Source organism: Scleropages formosus, chromosome 25 (genome assembly GCF_900964775.1).
Source record: "Scleropages formosus chromosome 25, fSclFor1.1, whole genome shotgun sequence".
NCBI lineage: Eukaryota > Metazoa > Chordata > Actinopteri > Osteoglossiformes > Osteoglossidae > Scleropages > Scleropages formosus.
The window spans coordinates 7316478-7331756 of NC_041830.1; the positions used below are offsets into that span (position 1 = coordinate 7316478).

Here is a 15279-nt window from a genome sequence, read left to right on the forward strand (position 1 = left end):
CCACTAAAGCACATAAGAACAATGTAATTGGTGCTCTGCAGTATTGTATAAAACAAGGTGAGGGGGCCAGCAATGAAAAACAAGCAGGAAAATCAATGACTCATCAAAACTGAAGGAAACATTTGCATCTCAAACAAGGGGTCAAAGAGCAAAAGAGTTGTATGTGGCGAGTGTTACAGCATGAAAAGTAAAAGACCAGCAGAGGAGAACTAACATGTTTCAGGCCTGGTGGGCTAATGTGTGGTGGTCTACACAAAAAATGCATGCAAACAATACCCTGGCAATGAATGCTAATCCCTGAGAGCTACTACCTTTTCTCTTAACTGTAACAGACCAATTCTGAGAAGATTATTAATGCACCATCAAAAATATTCAGAGCATATGTAACTGAACATGTAGCTACCCCTCGGGTGTGATACATGTACCCTTTATCTGAAATGAGCTGAGTGCTGTCAGTTAAAAGAAGAACACATTTCTGCCTGTGGGAATGGAGGATATATCTTGACATGTTTTAAAAAAAACAAAAAAAAAAAAAGAAAAAAATCACTCAATATATTCGTCACCCTGTAACACCTGATGTAAATCTCTTGCAATGCACGCACTTCAACAGACCTGCTTGTCAATATAATAATTCATGAGTGCTTGCGCACATCTTTGACACAGTATTACCACATCACAACAATCTTTCCTATTAATGCTTCCCTAACATAATCTATTGTTTTTCTCCCAAGCTTTCCTGACTCACCTGTTTGCTCCTGTCAACTCAGAACAGAGAGGCAAACTTCAGAAACTAATAAGTAGCACCACTTATTTTTATATTTGTGTCTCTATTCAAAATTTTATTGCCCTACATAGGAGACATTTCTCACACATGCATACCGGTTTCATTGCTGTGATCAAGTTTACAAACACAAATTTAACGCATCTAAGACAACACAGGTTTCAGAGATGAGAAATCATCTATCCATTTCAATTACCGTTGTCCTGAGAAGGGTCATAGTCATCCGAAGCCTATCCCAGAAGCATTAAGGGAAAGGCTGAGGGAGGATACACCCTGGAGAGGATGCCAGTCCATCGCAGGGTAGCCACTCACACTCATTCACACACTAAGGGCAACTTATCATCACTAATTCACCTGAACCGCATGTCTTTGAATTGTGGGAGCAAATCTATGCAGACACAGGGAGAACATGCAAGCCACACAAAGTGAGCAGGAAATCGAACCCAGGTTCTCTCGCACCAGCCACATGTTGTAAGGCAGCAGTGGTACTCGCTGCACCACTGTACAAATACACTCATGATAGAAGTAATCGTAATCAAATATATGTTGACTACTTAAATCTTGCATTATTTTATTAACACTTAATTGCCAGTCAGAGTTTCCACTGAGGGGTGCAGTGGCACATCGGGCTTGGCTAGGTCCTGCTCTCTGGCGGGTCTGGGGTTCGAGTCCTGTTTGGGGTGCCTTGCGACGGACTGGCGTCCCGTCCTGGGTGTGTCCCCTCCCCCTCCGGCCTTGCGCCCTGTGCTGCCGGGTTAGGCTCCGGCTCGCGACAACCCTGCTTGGGACAAGCGATTTCAGCCAGTGTGTGTGTGTGTGAGTTTCCACTATCATGGCACATACCTAACAATATGTTTTGCAAAAGAAAAAGGCATAGATCACATGAAAATTACATAGCATACTTTTTCTGTTTTCATTGTATGTTTGCTTGTTTGTTTTGTGGTACACATAGCTATTTCATTTAGGGGAAAAGGGCAGCAGGAATGAATCATAAAACAGCCTGCAGGTTGCTAGGTTACCCAGGGCAACAGCCCCATTAAGTCAGATTTCTTCTGCCTAATCGAAAGATCAATTTTGCACATGTAAACGGTAGTATTAATAGTAGTGTATTTTTGAAGAGATATGTAAACAGCTTAATCAGATATTTGTATTAGCCAATCAAATATTTGTGACAATAATCACATTATGCTTTGCATTCAGCTGATGTAAAAATAGGGCCTCAGTTGTTTTCATGGCCTTTACTTGCAGGAGGATTACAAGTATGATGTGACCTGGAACTTCCTACTGTTAAAATCAAAGTATAGGATTGAAGGTGGATATCACAGTGGTTACAATCAATGAGATATGTCTAATATCCACTGTGAGATCTATTTCCTGAATAATACTAATCTGACTGGCAGTAAATTCAAGATGAATTCAAACGGGTTAGGAATTGAGTCTCCATAACTGTTAAAATAGTTAGATCAATGGTCAGAACAAAATGTGGTCTAAACTGAATGTTTCCACTGAATTCTGATTTTGGAATTTTGTAAACATGGAATATAAGGAAAAAAACTGTCATATGATTTGAACTGCAGTCAGACTTTTGTGCTATAGCACAAAACTATTAAGGTTTAGCATCATACAGCAATGTTTATAAAATAGGTAGAAATATATTACAAAAACATTTATGACTATTTACTACACGGTGTTTCAATATACTCAATGTACACTATAAAGTTGAAATCAGATTATAGCTTAATGAATACTATAATATGCTGAAACAAATTCATTCACTATCAAAAAATGCTTGTCCAGTCCAGGGTTGTGATGGTCAGGAGTCTATCCTGAAAGCGTAGAACATAAGGCACTGTCCATCACAGGGCAATCACCCACACACTTCACACATACAGGCACTAAGGACAATTTAGAGTGACTAATTCATCCGAAACTCGTGTCTTTGGACTGTGGGAGGAAACCAAAGCACCTGGAGGAAACCCATGTAAACATGGAGAGAACATGCAAACTTCACACTGACTGAATCAGAACTGAACCCATGGGTAAACACAAAGCCCAATAGCTGTGAGGAATCAGAGTCATTTGAAATGAATATAGCAGGCAGAAGCAATCACTAAGTGTTTTTCACTATACTCAGCCATAAGAGCGACTACTTACATAAGCAAGTATCAAAAATAAAGTGTAAAATGACTGCACATAACTGATACAGTAATTATGTCAACTTTCACCCTTGGAAATACAAGATGCAGGTTTGTCAAATAACTCACAAACTAATAAATGATTTCCTCCCACAGTTCCAAAAATTACATCCTTGTCTAACTTTTTTAGATTTTTACCTGATCTGAACCTGCCAACCACCACATTTCACTCAGCTATTATTCAGGACCCTGATATTTTGTAACTGTGAAACTGGTCAGACTCCTTACTCTGAAAAGTGACAGCCATACATACTATAGTGCATACTAAACTAATGTAGCTACATGCATCAAGTTCTAAAAATCCTATTTCCACATTACATGTAAGCTTCAGCATGCACATTATTTTCAAGATAAAATAATAAAAACTCCATCACATCTGCTAAATTACAGTGTCTTCAGGCACAAGTTGCATGGATGGCACCATTGTGGCATAACATTCAAATTAGCTCCCCAGTGGTTAGCCTGAAAGTTGGGAAGTTTATACTTATTTTAGATAGAGATCTAAAAATGGAAATAATGAGCACCAGTATTGTTTTGGAAGTAAACATTTAAAAGAAATGTTTGTGTTAACTGAGGTATGTTAACCAATATTCAAAGACATAAGTGCTTTAGATTTTGCTTGTTATACTCAGCTAATGGGATACAGGGGAAAAAAAGACGATGTATGTGCAGGATATGGCTGCAAATGTAAAAGATCTTTAATTTAAACTGAACATTGCAGGAGCCAGGAATGGAATAACTGAAAGGACAAATTCCTTTTTTATAAGGCAATGACAAAATAACAACAAATCCTGGGACAACAGGTAACGTACTGGTTGGACCCAAAGATTGTAGGTTCAAATTCCACCTCCAGCTGTAGCACCCTTGAGCAAGGTACAGTACTTACCCAAAAACTGTTCCAGTAAATTTACCCAGCTGTATAAATGGGTAAATAAGTGTAGGTAGTTTAACATTGAAAGTCACTTTGGAGAAAAATGTCAGATAAATGTAAATGTACTGTAAATCTGGCAAAAAAAGCAGCAGACCTGGGGAGTGCAAGGTATTGTAATGCTTGGATTAGGTACATAGAAAAGAAGTGCAATGAAACAGAGTAACACAGTAAATCTCCTGAATGCTGCTATCAGCATGCAATGAAATAACCAAGAGTTCAACGGAAGTGGCAAATCAGAGATCTCAGCCTGCCTCATTTGCCTTGCGCACAGGGAAGTGATTGGAGCTAACAGGCTTCCTAACAGCTGAGACCACTATACATGAACATGAAAGCTTCAACCAGGACTTCTACTACCATCTGAGGCTCAAGAAGGATTTCACCTGGAGGGAAAGGCAAAAAGTTATACACAATAAACTAAAAGGTACTGATGAGATGTCTTGAACCAGTTCTAATCAATAAAAATGTCTGAAGTGAGATCATTCAGAAATGAGGAACTATGGCTTGAGAAAGGTCATCTAGGAATTCCTAATTTAATAATGAGTTGGAGCCTCAATAAAGTAAAATAGGAGGCTAATTTTGCCAAATGACATGTATAAATGAAACGTACAATGCAAGCATTATTTAAAAAAACAGTCCACCAGACATTTGTAAATGGTAACCTTGTTCCCGATATTTAAAAATATCACAACTTTCAAAATATTTTTAACCTGGAGGATCCCCTAGACTGCTGTTGAAAGCCTTTACAGATGTTTCATACCACGAAAAAGGTGTACAAGTATAGGTGTACAACTCTCAGTAACTCTTAGTTAACTAGTAAGGGCACATGTTATTGTTAAATTCCACTGAGATGAATTTGATTCTTGGTTTAAAAAAAAAAAAAAATACAATTCTTCCAGAAACTTCTGTCTGCCACTAGAATCCTTTGTGTTGAAAGGGTTGTGTCAATTGTCAGCGTGATTGACTCCATGCATCTGCTTGCTGGTAGCCCTCTTCTTTCTCCTCCAACTGTCCAAAGTATTACAATCTTTTTGAGAGAATCTGATCTTCGCATGATGTGTCCAAAGGACTAGAACAACACAAACATTTTGGATAACTAATGTAGATGCTGTTGCTTAGGTTTCAAATGTATATCTCTACATTTGTAGGTACTACACAGTATTTCTTAAACTCTCTAAGTGGTAAAGAATTAAAATGTTCTATGGCACATGATATGGCCAGTGAAATAATGTTATTTATTGATTTGGACAGTAAATTGGATCATTTGACCCTGCAAATACAGTCTTTCATAAAAGTGGAATGTACAGACATTAAAGAATCTAATTGCTTTACGATTTATTCAATAAAATCTGAAACTGCTGAGAGAAGTGATTTAAAGTCCCTTGGGTGCTTCAGTTGGGTAAGAAAGATAAATTAAAGATTATAAAGGCTGCAGTAAGAACTCGCCTCTTGTATCCTGCAGTACCAAGAATCCCAGGAAGAAAAGAATTAATAAAAATAATGTATACAGGTGAAAGGTTAATGCACAAGTACAACAGAAGAGTAGCTTCTAAATACGAGGAAGTGAAATGACCAGGAGCCACTCAGCTTGTAAGTATTAAAGAACAAGCAAATACTTGGGATGTCTGTGCTGTTTGACTTGGTTTCCGAGACAATACTACTCAACGAGATGTTTGTGACTGCATTATAATTAACATACCAAAAAGATTCAATGACATCCTCTGAGGATCCTTCTCTAACTAACAGCAGCAAGTTAGTCAGAGAACAAATCCTCCCCAATGGATGAGAAGAGAAAGCCCTCCATTCCCTGCTGTGTGTGAGAACTAGACACGCCAGGTGATACAATCCCAACAGCATCCCTGGTGCGTGATGTTGATATTTCACATGTGTGAAAGTGGTGCCAAGTCTGGGGACCTATAGGCTAATATCTGTGGGGAGAAAAATTGTGGGAGTGTGAAACGGGACTCGGCTGTGCCTTTTGGGAAAATCTGTGTTCAGAACCACAGGTTCTACATCTGGGAAGATAGCTCTGGTTTGCTATATGTGGGTGTTTCAGTGGACACAGAAACATGAGAAGGACATGACTTTGGATGACTATGAGCCTAACCAGGTAAACAGCTACTGATCGTGGATGGATGAATGCATTTGGATAAATCTGATAAAACTTGAAAGTAGGTGATATTGCAAAAATATGTCTGTCTGCCTCAGAGGCTTAGCAGTGCTGTCCAGCTTTGGCAAATATTTTGGCCTTTGGAGAAGTGTTTCAATTGTTCCACTCAATCAGTTTCCATAATCAAAGCTAATGGTGGCCTTCCGGAACAACCCCAGGCCTTACAGAAATCTATCTCAGGGATGTGGTCTGTGAGTCAGTCAAGATAGGAGTATTGGTAATAAGATGGTGGTATGAGTGGAGCCTGGGGATGTGTTGAATCTCAGACAAACTAGTAATTATTTTCATTGCCGGATCTTTGCCTTGTTGCCCCACTCACTGCTGGCTCTGCACTGTGCCGCTGCTCATTTCTTGTGTCATAAACACACGGCGCTCTTATGTGCATGTGCCCGAATTCGGACTGTGAGCCCATTTGCTCGGCTGCGTGTGGGATGAGTACTCTTGGTGCTTCCGCAAAGTGCAGCGAGTCTCTGGATGAACAGCAGACATAATTATCAATTTTCCACTCCTCTACGGTACAGCTGGTGGCAGAAAAAGCGTGGTCCAATGACTGAAGCCTTGGAAGGACTCGCTTCTAATCCCTTTGATAATACGCAAGTAAGAAAATTGCTCCACAATGGCTGTAATGAATAAAGATTTGCTTCGACCTAAGGGAACACAGTTCTCCCCTCCTCCAAGTACTCCAAAATGGCGATTCTGCTCGGAGATCCTTTTCAATCAAAACCCAGCTTGATCCACTGTCTACTTGAAAACAAACAATATCGTCTCGATCGTTTAACTATTCCACATGGACAATCCCTTTCATAGTGTCCTACACAGACTTGTCCATGTTATCCGAAATATGCATGGATTTTGAGATCTGTACTGGAATATAATTCTCCTTCAGAAAGGCAACTGCTTTATGTTATGATCTGTGTATTCTTTCTGGACAATCACACCCTGGCTCTGATTTACAGTGTTCACTGAGGCAAACGAAAGGTCTCAGCATCAGTGTGATGCATGAGTCTCGGAAGGGACTTTCACTGCGCTGCTTAATTGTACTGAGATGAGAAGATTAGAATGCAGATTTTTTTTATTTGATTTGAGTCACTGCAGCGTTTGTGGGCATGCCTTTTTCTGTCTTGTAATTGGCACACAAAATATGCTATCTATTCAATTCACATTCTGTCATTCTCTCCTCACCCAAATGCGGTTCCCACTAAACACGGTTTGACAAATTTAAGCAGATAGTGGTTCATTTATTTAATACCAGGACTACTGAAAAGAGAGGAAAAATATTATAATAAATAGGAAATAAAAATGGTCTCTCTTCTTGGAATCAGTTGAAATGACTGCAATTCACTTCAGTAATTAGAAAATAATATCTCCTGGCAGGTATCTCTAGATGACATATACTAGTTCCCTGATATTTCCACAGTGGCACATTATTTCATCACTGGGGACTAATTTCAACACATAAAATACCCTAATGAATGATCTGTTTTGTCTTTGCAAAATGAGGAAGCAGAGCATCTCTAGTTAGATTGAGAAAAGCAAGGCTGATGCTACCAGAAAAGCAGCCTCTGACCTCTTCAAATAATGACTAATTCTGGAGTGGGCCAAGCTGGAAGGCCACGGAGACACTGAAAGCTTTAATGCTCATCCAGTTGCCAGGTTGCTTGTGAATAGGCGCTTGATCATAATTACGGAGGAAGGGGAGATGGCCAATGTGAGAGGCAGATGGGCTACATATCTGAACGTATCTACATGCCAGCATCACACACCTACTCATTCATGCCCAGGAGTCTATTTACTCAAAGAATCCTGTCTGTGTGGCCCATCCTTCCTCCTGCCACTCATTTTATCTGGGTAGTAATGAATGTGGAAAAATGAGGCAAATTCTCTGGATCTATGTAATGGCCCCTCTTTCTTGGCAGCAAACAAAGGTTGATGAAAACATGAAAGGAGCAAACAGCTAGTTTAAATCTTGTTGTAAATAAGCAAACATCAGTACAACAAAGTTAATGTTTCAATGTGTTACGAGTCAACAAGAATGGAGTCGTAAAACAAATGACTTATTTGACCTATAAACAACTGAAAATTTAAGAAATGAAATGGTTGTGGAGGGTAAAACGTAAATTACATGCTGAACTGAATATCTTTCTAGATTTTATCTGAGAATGTAGTAGACTTTCTTGGTAAGGGTACTTGGTCTTCACATAAATGTCAGCCTTTTAGATGCACTGTTTGAGATCTGCCATGAAAGGCAGTCAAGTACACTGCATACCTGTAAGTTTGGGTCCTCTAGCTTGTGTCAATTGTGTTGGGTCCAGTAGGAGGCACAGCACATTCCTTCTTCTCTAAAATAAATTATGAAACTCCCGTTCTGGCAGAATGTCAGAAAGGTCACTGTGTGGGAGTGAAACATCCATTACTAATAGTGGACAGGGGATGATCTGACGTGAGGATCTCCTCCTACCCTTTCCAGCAGATGGAGGTGAAAAGGAGGGCATAAAGAGGAGGAAGTTAATCCCACCAGACTGCTGCTCACCCCACTTATCAATGAGGTGGGAAGAGCTGTGGTGGTAACACCAGTGGATGGAATGGAATATAATACATTCCTGAGTAACAAATGAATAGGCTATGAACATTTCTGTAGTGCTTTCGTACCCTTTCATATACACACATATAATTTAGATGTAACAAAAAGGCATATTAATTTTTTTAGTTCAAGACAGAATGTAAGTATAGCATTGTTAGATTTTTTATGGCTCAAAGACCAAGATTATTACCAAAGAATGTTCTCACTGACAAAACCGTAATAGCTAGTTTCCGATATAAGTGCATTTTACCAACCACCTATGCACTATTACTTTAAACTATGGACGATTCCAATTTGTAAGAGTAAACTGAACACTAAATACAATGAATGATAATGTCTGCATTGTTAAAAAGTGAGAAGGGCTGAGAAACAAAATTAAATTTCAGTTTTAAATATGGGTGGATAACTTTTAAAACATAATGTAATATTCCTTCCTTCTTTCCCTCTCTCTCTCCCTCCCTTTCTTCCTTAGCATTGTATTTAGTGACAACTCTTCATTTAATTGCAGACATTATATATTTATGGTATTTTTCTAGTGGGGGCGCAGTAGTGCAGCGGCGCAGCAGGTTTGACCGGGTCCTGCTCTCTGGCGGGTCTGGGTTTCGAGTCCCACTTGGAGTGCCTTGTGATGGACTGGCGTCCCGTCCTGGGTGTGTCCTCTCCCCCTCCAGCCTTATTCCCTGTGTTGCCAGGTTAGGCTCCGATTCGCCGCGATCCCACTTGGGACAAGTGGTTTCAGTCAATGTGTGTGTGTGTATTTTTTCTTTAAAAAAAAAAAATTCATAATACAACAAAATAATTATTATTAGTAGTAGATATCTATGCAAGGATAAAAACTGTAATTTTCAGATATTGCAAACACAAAAGGCACATGAATCATTACAGGAAGAAATTGTGTTCAAACACATATTACTATAAATACAATAAATACCAAACACAGAGTAAAGAAGGGAAGGATGAAGAGCAGAATGGAATTATAAAATTCGTAGCAGGTTTTACAAAGCAAGGCTTTAATAGAGATGTTTTCAAATGTTATCCTAAATGCTTTATATGTTTATATGTGGAAAAATACAGCAAAGGTTGAAATGACTGAAGTTAAATTTTATGCCTGCAGTCTCCAGTGATGAAAACACAATTTTCTTTGGCTATTACAAGTATCTACTTTGTAAAACCTGAAAGATAATATAACAGTTTTTGGATTTCATTTAAAGTGCTGGGTGTGTTGCCTTAATGTTATTTTCAGAAGAAGCAGTAGACAAAGATGGGATCTACAGAGGGGAATGCTGCAGGGCTTTTTCACTAGGGGCAGGGAGCAAGTTGGGCAGGGCACCTTACCTTCTTATACCTGGGGATGGGGAGCTGCTCTCCACCATAATTGAACGGAACCATTCAGTGATAGGCAGTGCATGCAAGACAGCGGGGCCAGTAGGCGGCAAGAAGGAAAAACAAACAGAAAAAAATCATTGGATGTGGAGCTGCAGACTGAGCCACAGGGTGACAAGAATGGATGGAGGGAAAAGACGAAAAACAGTGATTCACTTCCCAGCCTCCTCTGGCCTCACACGACGGCCCACGACATGCCCTTTCACACAGACAGAGAAGCACATGCTCCGTATAGTGGAAGAGTGCTGCCAAGCAAGACCACGAAACAGAGTACAACGCTCATGCAGCATCAACACTGCTTAAATTTATAGGATGTTTTATATATTACTACAAAACCAGATCAGACAAGAAAACGGAGGATATAAATTAGAAATTAATTTGTCACATTACACTTGTTAAAGATTTTTTTGTGAAACCAGCAATCTGCAATTTCGTTTGGTATCTTTTAAATAACATTCTGTTGCGTTTCATAGCATCGCATTCAGTGAACAGTTGGTACAGAACTAAACAACCAGGCCTATGAAGATATATCACAGGTCAACAAAGAAATGAAAACAATCTGTAAGAATTACTGTAATATGCTCTTTGAGGTGTTTGGAGATGCAGTGACCCTTGACTGTGAAGACCTCCACAGTTCTTGTGATCCTCTGAAGGACATCTAACTCTGCATCGACAATTCATGAATTTAGTGTTCTTGTTTCTGAATTTACAGGAAAACCTCCACATTTATTAAAATGTCAGCAACAGACAGACAGTAATCATGCAACAGATACATTAAAAGAGGAAGTGGCCACAAAGGTTTGGTGTTCTGGAATTAGCCACAGAGCTATTATTGTACTTCCTCCCATGTTTAAACACATAATGGGCCATTTACAGACACAAATTCACTTGAAACACTTGTCTTTGGACAGTGGGAGGAAACCAGAGCACCTAGAGGAAAGCCGTGAAAACATGGAGAGAACAGGCAAACGCTCACAGACTGAGAGGGGAATAGGGAACAAATCCTGCACCAAATCCCTCCACTTCATTCTAGTATTCACTTCCAAAGCATTAAGAATCTATGCTGACTACCAAAGTCCATCTGATCGTGCCACTAAACCGCACAGCCAAGGGCTGATACTTGATAGACAGAGGACGGCGGTGCTGTTTGTTTACTTGAAATCCAACCGAGTGACACCAATGCCCAGAGCAGTGCCAGAGAAGCCATAAAAGCTGCATTCAGTGCTCTCAAAGGCTTGGCTTGGTTGGAGGGTCATTTCCAGCTTCCCTCATCCTGCTGCTGGTGAAAGATGCATATCCAATGTGTGGGTATGAATCTATTTGTGCTGTATTTTGAAAAATCCAAAAGGACTAATTTTAGCAGTCTGTGCTATTTTCCCTCTGACGCTTAATTAAATAACTGGGGCGAGGATCCTGGGAAGATCTGTGAACTAATTGTGGTGGCATTATCTGTTAATGGGCTGGTTTACTTCAGGCCTGTTCATTATGACGCAGCTGGCTATTAGCGCCGCTATTTCGGGCCAGGCTTCATTAGTCGCCAGCCCCTCTTCTCTCTGTCAACCCTAAAAAGACTCTCCTATGACACTGATGATACCTGTCCTGCTGTCAGTTTAATATCACACAGGGGGAAACGAACGCCACTTTTTCTTTCGCTACTCACCCCTCACATGAAAATGTCTCAGAACCACCTTCAGATGAAGTTCAGGTTGCATGAAGTGATTCTAAGCCAAGCGGTACGATTTTCTGCAAATTTTCACCAGTTTCCTACTGGCAGCTGTTTCATGCTTTGGTACGGTATGAAAAGATTCATGTTTTTCAAGGCTGTGGTCTTATAGCGTGAAAAATTCTCTCTAACAGTTGAGATGACGGGTACAATAAGGCTTACTATTATGTGGAAGAACTGATTCAAACGTATGGTATATGACGTAATAAAAGAGCAAAAGATACTGCTGTGGACATGTTTAGTTTATATTAACCAAGAGGAATTTTATGGTATTCAAATATTTATCTTTTTACAGACAAGACTTGCATGGATTTCTTTTCCTCACTTTCTTACCAGCTGAGATATCAAATATAAGCCTGGCAATGTTTACTAAGACCACTGGGCAAATAACATAAAGTCTAGATGTTTATCTCATAATTGCACCCACAAAGCACTGCCACATTTCTTTCTTGGCATCTTTCATATATGATACCTGCAAACTAAATTTATTGTATGCAAAGGCTTTACATTTAATTTACATTACTCCAAATTAGCATATTGAATCGATAACAGCTTCAGTGCATTCCTGATAACAAAAGTATGAAAACTCCTAACAAATTATTAATGAGCATTTATAATACTGCAACATTACAGTAGCTGGAACATGTGTGATTATAGCATTATAGTCCTTTCCTGTTACTTGGACTTATCAATCAACAATTCAAGAGTGTTGTTCAAATTTTAAGTGACTTTGGACAAAAACATCTGCTGAATGAAGAATTGTAAAGCTGTGACATGTTACATGGCTGTAATACACATGAAACAACATGATTCTGTATATATTGCAGTATAACATGAGGAAAAAAATAATGATTAAGAAATGTTAGAACAGATATTACACTATCAATTAAAGTTTTATAAATAAAAGCTGGTCTTACTATGCAGTTTTGTCTAAGGTGACTTACAATGTTACTTCATCAAAATTACAATGATTTACCCATTAATACATCAGGGTATTCTTACTGTATCAATTCAGGGTAAGTACCTTGGTACTACAGCAGAAGTGGAAATCAAACTGAAAACCTTCAGACTGCAAGGGAACAGCACCAATCACTACACTACTGGCTGTCCTGTACTACCGTTAAATTTTTCAAAAACATTACGCTATTATTTGGCAAATGTACCTCAACATAAAGTCCTAAAATGTATTTTTTCTGTGGGTGGTACTGAACCGTTTAAGCTTCTTGCTGAATGAGTACAACCCTGCGATAAAATTCAGTAGGATGGCTGTACGTGATTAATTAAAAATTCATACATGAGAGATACTGAAAGGAACACTGTGGCAACTGTTGTAAATGATGCATGATTTTGGAATCAAATTTCAGTACTTCCGCTAATAAATAAAACAGTTTCCTGCATTTTCAGGGCCATATTTTATCATTCATTCTTTTCATACCAGAGATTCTTCACCATGTATCTTGGTCACCGCATCTACTGAAAAAAGACTGTTTCGTGTAGCAGGACAAACATTAGCATTATTACCACATGACCGGGTGGAATACAGCACACGCTATGCAACAAAGGTAAATTAAACAATGATAACACAGACCTGCTTACAAACATGCCTTGGGGAATTCACCGGCAATACGCTATTGTATTTCTCCCCATCTTGATTCACGTGGTCTTCCTGAATGAAGACATCGTAATTCAGAAACCTGCCCTACCTGCCTGCTGTCGTCAACACACAAGCGCAAAACTATAATACAGCCTAATGAAATATTAACAGCAGACAGCCTCAGGGCAGAGCTTTTTCAATGATTTATTTCTAAGGGGATCTGTTTGGATCAGAAAGGTGACGATGAACCGCATTACCATTAATCCAGGTGTGTGACAGCATCAGCGCTATAAGGCCTGTCAAATGTCGACACAAGCCCAATGATGAGCTCCTCTGATCAGCTTTCCCTGATTTCACATCCATATCCAGATCATCATGTTGTATGTCAAGGAACATGTTATGTTAGGTACGGGGGATAGAGATCACTTCTGCTCCTCCAACCAGTTCATCTTCAGTTTAGAACTTAGCAGAGGTGTTGAATATAGATGTTTTAATATTTTTTCTTCAGTTCATTTCTTGATTAATTCTATTCACATTTCCACTCCTATGACAGAGGTCTGAAATCTTTAACTCATAATGGCTGATACAGTTTTGGGAGATGCAACATATGCCTGTAAGACTTGTCCTGAATATAGATATTGATATTTTTTCTTAAGCAAGTGTAATAGAAAGGGGGGGTGTGGTGGTGCAGCGGGTTTGGCCTGTGCCTGCTCTCTAGTGGGTGTGGGGTTCGAGTCCCGCTTGGGGTGCCTTGTGGCGGACTAGCATCTCGTCCTGGGTGTGTCCCCTCCCCCTCCAGCCTTACGCCTTGTGTTGCCGGGTTAGGCTCCGGCTCACCGCAACCCCTGCTTGGGACAAGCGGTTTCAGACAGAGTGTATATGTGTAGTTGTAAATTCGGCATAATCTGCAATCCATAAATCAGTCACAGCTACCAAAATGAGCTCTTCTGTCAATGTCGAGCTCCCACGTTCTGCAGCACCAGTCAATGGCTAGCTTTGAAAGGCAGCGATGAATCGTGGAGAAAGCTGTGGCAAGCTCAACCAAAAGCTGCCGTGATTGATATCCCGTCCTAGCTGTCCACAGCAGAGACAGAAGGAAACATGATGTGCATTACAAAGCAAACTTCCAAGCTAATAAATAGGAAGCCTCCAAAAAGGGCAAGTCAGATTGTTTTTGAACATGAAAATGTACTGAAGTGTACGCAAATGTCTACTGTTACAGAAAACAGTGTTAGGCCGCAGTTTCCTGGAGGACTGTGCCCAGTCAGGACAGCTCAAGTACAACATGTCACAGAGCCAACAAGCTTATGAAACAATTTTTCAGCAACTTTGGATATTTCTTCCATCAGAAATTATTGTTTAAAGCCATTGTGGAAAGTATCTCTTCAGGCTCCAATCAGAAGACTCAATATCAAGCTAAAAAAATAATTAATTGTGTCATGCAGGTAACCAAGACGTAACTCATAAAGGTAATGTTTCACCTTTATTATAAACACTATTGCAGATGCTGTTTGCCTTGCCCTTTTAAAAAGAATAAGCTGCCATACCTACTATGCTTTGTACTAAACTAGGGGGAACTTACTAAATGCAAGAGAACTAGAATTGACTAGAACAGTAGCATAATCTCTCAGTGTTGCAACCTGGGGGTACATGGTAGGTTGGTCTCATCCAAACTTCCCTCCCTTCAAACCATCCATCTTCGCAGAATGAAGCCCATTATGCTTTGGTTTTGCACAACTCCAGGTCTCCACTGGAAGGTGAGTAAAATGCATCTCAGACTCAAATCATGGTGTGGGCTTTACCATACAGGCAGTCCTTGAGTTATGACGTGTGATTTATGACACCCTGGATTCACAATGGCCATCTAATTACCTTTATTATGTTACTTTTTAGCCCCGTTGTCAGCTGAGAACTTCCAATACAT

The 15279-nt window shown here is 39.7% G+C and overlaps 1 protein-coding gene across 1 annotated transcript in view; it reads right to left on the bottom strand.

Annotated features, from left to right (window-relative positions):
- LOC108928060 (double C2-like domain-containing protein beta) overlaps positions 1-15279 on the bottom strand; it is a 75501-nt gene that overhangs the window by 25942 nt on the left and 34280 nt on the right. The gene's annotated exons all lie outside the window — the stretch shown is intronic.